The sequence below is a fragment of the Anarrhichthys ocellatus genome, unplaced genomic scaffold (assembly GCF_004355925.1).
Source record: "Anarrhichthys ocellatus isolate YVR2014 unplaced genomic scaffold, GSC_Weel_1.0 scaffold26, whole genome shotgun sequence".
NCBI lineage: Eukaryota > Metazoa > Chordata > Actinopteri > Perciformes > Anarhichadidae > Anarrhichthys > Anarrhichthys ocellatus.
The window spans coordinates 3,387,269-3,391,353 of NW_022280056.1; positions in this window are offsets into that span (position 1 = coordinate 3,387,269).

Genomic DNA, 4,085 nt, shown 5'->3' on the forward strand with positions numbered 1-4,085 from the left:
CATCACAATACGATTCCACTTAAAGATCCTAAATTATCATATTGAATAATCACCCGGCCCCAGGTTGATGAATGAGTTGATGTTTTGAAGTTTAAAGACAGTGTTGGTGTGTGTGAACGTGAGATGGCGGCCTGTTTGTGTGGGGATATTATCCTTACTTGATGTTTGGCGTGCCAAAACCTTCCCACTTCAAACAGCCTCTATCACAGTGGCTGAAGGCAAGAGAGCCTATGTGTGACACACACACACACAGTCTGAAGGGGTCAGAGGTCGTCAAAAGAGGGGAGGTTGGGTGTTGGACTGATGGGTGGCCGGGCGGTGTCCCCTGCTCCCTCTCAGCTGTCCCGACTCGCTGCCTGAGCGGAATAACCCCAGAATAACCGTCGTTATCTCTCCGCCCATGTGTGTGTCTGAACTGACAGTTGGCGGGCAGTTGTGATGACAATGAAAATATCTTTGTTCGAGGAAGGGAGGCCAGTCGTGCGTGCCCTCGACTGTCAAAGTATTTATGTAAAGGAAGGAAGATTAGCAATCAGCCTATTTCTGGTAACAGAGACTTAGATAGAAGTTTCCTCTGCATTCAACTGGAGAAAAAGCTGCATTTCCTACCATACAAATACAGTAAGTGATCGAACCACAATTACTCTAACGTCAAGAAATACACACAATCACAAACAGGCAAGTAAGGCTATTTATTCTTAAATGAAGTACTGTATTCAATCTCCTCTTTTTACCTTTCGACCTTATGCAGATGTGACTTGACACTGTATGTTTGGGAACATGTTTAAATCAGGAAAATATGGAGATTTATTCAGCTATCAATTACGACTGCTCAAACTTTTGAAATGCAGCAGAACCTGGAGCTGTTTGCATTTGTAGCACTGGAACAGAAATATCATTTTCAGCTGTCTGTTGCATTGTAACTATAATCCTTTATTTAACAGATGCTTTTCCATTGGACCAGTTTGCTTGATGACATGCACCATCATAAAACAGCATGAAAAAAAGAATATTTGGAAATTGGTGGTGGTTGCCAATCATAAAACATTTGGTTTTGACAAATTAGATGATAAACAGTGAGTCTACACAGAGCTGAATCTGTGCGTGTGTTATTTGTAGGTGTGTCTGTGTTTGTGTGTTCATCAGCTGAGAGAGAAAGTGCTGATAAACTACGATGTGTAAATTACAGATCCTTGATGGCCGCCTTCTTATCAGTGCAGTTCTTGTGCCAGTGGTCATTTCCTTGTTGATTTGTGGGCTTTGGGAGGCTCTGCCCTCTTTGTTTGTTTGTGTGTGCGCGTGTGTTTAAAAGGAACAAACCCTGAGCTAAATCTTACAGTTCTCTCCCAGTTTGATTTTGTTTCTCCATTTTCAATTTCCAGTTAAAATCCAGTCTGCTTCTAATGGCTCCTTCTGTGTCCAACATTGTCTCATGTGGCCAGGCGCTTAAGCAAATTAATGAAAATCTGGGGATGCAAATGCAATGGAAAGTAGCATGTGTTTGAATGACTGTGTGATCTTTATCTTTACTACACTATGGTCTGGTTACACACACACACACACACAGACACACATACACACGGTTGACCGGGGTGGGGGGTGGGGAGAGAAGGGGAAACGGAAGCAAAACTGTGCAGCTGCTGAATGTAGTACTTCTTTGTGTTTGCTCCTTGCAACCTCGTGTCTCCCCCCGGCTGTTGATGCAAAAACGGATGTCAATAAGTTATGTCATTTCCTTTCTTTTTGACAGTTTTGACCACTAGAAAATCAGACTTGTGAGGCTGTGGCCAGTTTAGTCTTTAATATCTGCACTTATAGTTGTTGCAGTTATATTTTGCATTGCTATGTTTTAGTTGCACGTCTTATACTTTGGGTCATACTCCAAAAGCACACGAGTCCCACCTCTCTTTAAGGTGCCGCTGTCACAGCGAACTTCTCCTCGGTCCCATTACATTTGAAAATGTGTCTAAATTGTTGTCCTGTGCAGGGAGAACCACACTTTTTGAAGCTCTTACGTGACTGTATGTGACAAACCTCTCGCTAACACGGGCAATGTGCTGATTTTCAGCTGAGCGCTGATGGATCTCAGTGTATATACGGTCCTCCATAACATCAGTACTTTAAACTCATGCAGCTGTCTGATAACATCAACAGAAAAAAAAGTTGCCCAGGCGATGCCTCTATTTTGTGTTTTGTATGTCCATTTGCAATAATACACAACTTTCATCAAACTATAGTTGCGTTGAAACTTACAGTGTGTACGGAAACAATTAGAAAATGTCCAAAGAATGTAAACAGTTTTCATATTCGTGTGTGTCGGTGTGAACACTGCCTGAGTCTCCCCCTCCTGCTGCCAGTGGAGAGGAAGGGAGGGAGGAGAGAGGTGTAGACAACAGATAGACCACCAGCATTGTCCCACAATCACTTCTTTCAAACTTGGTCACTGTCTCCTTTCTTTTTTTTTGCTCTGTATAATTTTTATACATTTGTTTTTTCCACTCCAGTAATATTGCCTCTATCCTCCACTATCTTCTCATGTCTTTGTGCCATTCTTTTCCTGTGTTGGTCAATCTGCCTCCTGCTGATTGCCTACAGTAGCAGGCCTGTACAGAGCGAGCATGGACACACAGACACACTCACACACACACACACACACACACACACACACACACACACACACACACATCCATGCTGTGAGAAACAGCAACAGGGGAGGTGGGGGTTGCTTCCTGTCTGGTTGTAGATCTCTGTGTGTTTCTTTTTTCTGTGTGTGTGTGTGTGTGTGTGTGTGTGTGTGTGTGTGTGTGTGTGTTTCTGGCATGCATCCAGGTAGTAAAAGTGCCGGGCAAGGAGAGGATTTTAGTTTCAATGGTCACACTGGAGACACTAGCTGAACTCAATTTTTTTTTCATTTTGAAGGAGTTTCATGTTCTAGTCAAAACAAAAAAAATCGGAATTGCCTTAAATGTGAATTGTTAAATATATATTTTTAAATTCCGAAGTTCACCTTTTCACCAACTATTGAATCAGATTGGCAACATGCTTGCTGCACTGCTGCTCTACACAGGATGTCACTGCAGGAGGAACTGTGAAAACTAAACACTGCAGATCATGAAGGAGGAAGAGTAAGAGTAGTCCCACTTTGTGCCGCTATTTCAGTAACAGTTGAGTCACAGACCACTGCATTCAAGTTTCTGAAGTTTGAACAATCAACAAAATCTGCAATACACTTATTGTGTTTGGGGTTTCCGTGACCACATGAGTTGTGACACTGTGCATCACAGCGCGTGTGGTGATATGGTTTGGGATCTCCAAACATCAGACATGAGTGTCAAATGCTTCGACTTTGGAATAGACATGTGAAGATGTCTGATCAGAGACTAACTAAAAAGGTATTTAATTGGGACATTTTACATGGCCATCCCTGGGCTAAGGGTTTGAGATCTCTGTCTTTGATATGAACGATTTGTTATTCATTTTGCAGAACAGATTACTTAATGATATTCAGGAACTTTTAAGTATAACTTAAACAAAAGACAAAGATGTGCATGACAAGAAAATAAAGATATCTATCTATCTATTGCAGAATCATCAAGAACTCCACTAACCATTTAGATGAAAAGTGATTCTGTATGCCGCTCAAAAAACAACAAAAGAAAAAATAGAAATGAGCTTTCTCCTGTTGGGACTGTGTACCTAATATAGCCACAAATGACCCACATGCCTGCTCTTTTTGTGAAACACAAATAACACATAATGCCGTTTTCTGTGTAAAGCTATTAAATAGATACCAATATATTTGATAATGAAGTAATCTCTTCAATTCCTAGGCTTGAAAGATCTGTTTGAATATTTTCTTCATCCAGATGATCAGAAGAGTCTTTGAGCCTCAAAAAGGGAATTCTGAAAATGCATTGAGAACAGTAGTAAATTATAATAAACAACCTTCTGAAGTTTTTCAGATATTGTATTAATTTTTCAGAAAATCGGCTTCTCTGTGTGACCTGAATGTAATACAGGAGAGGCTCCAGCTGGGGCTGAGGGAGGAGGAATGCGTGTCGCAGCCAATAACCATCCATCGTGTT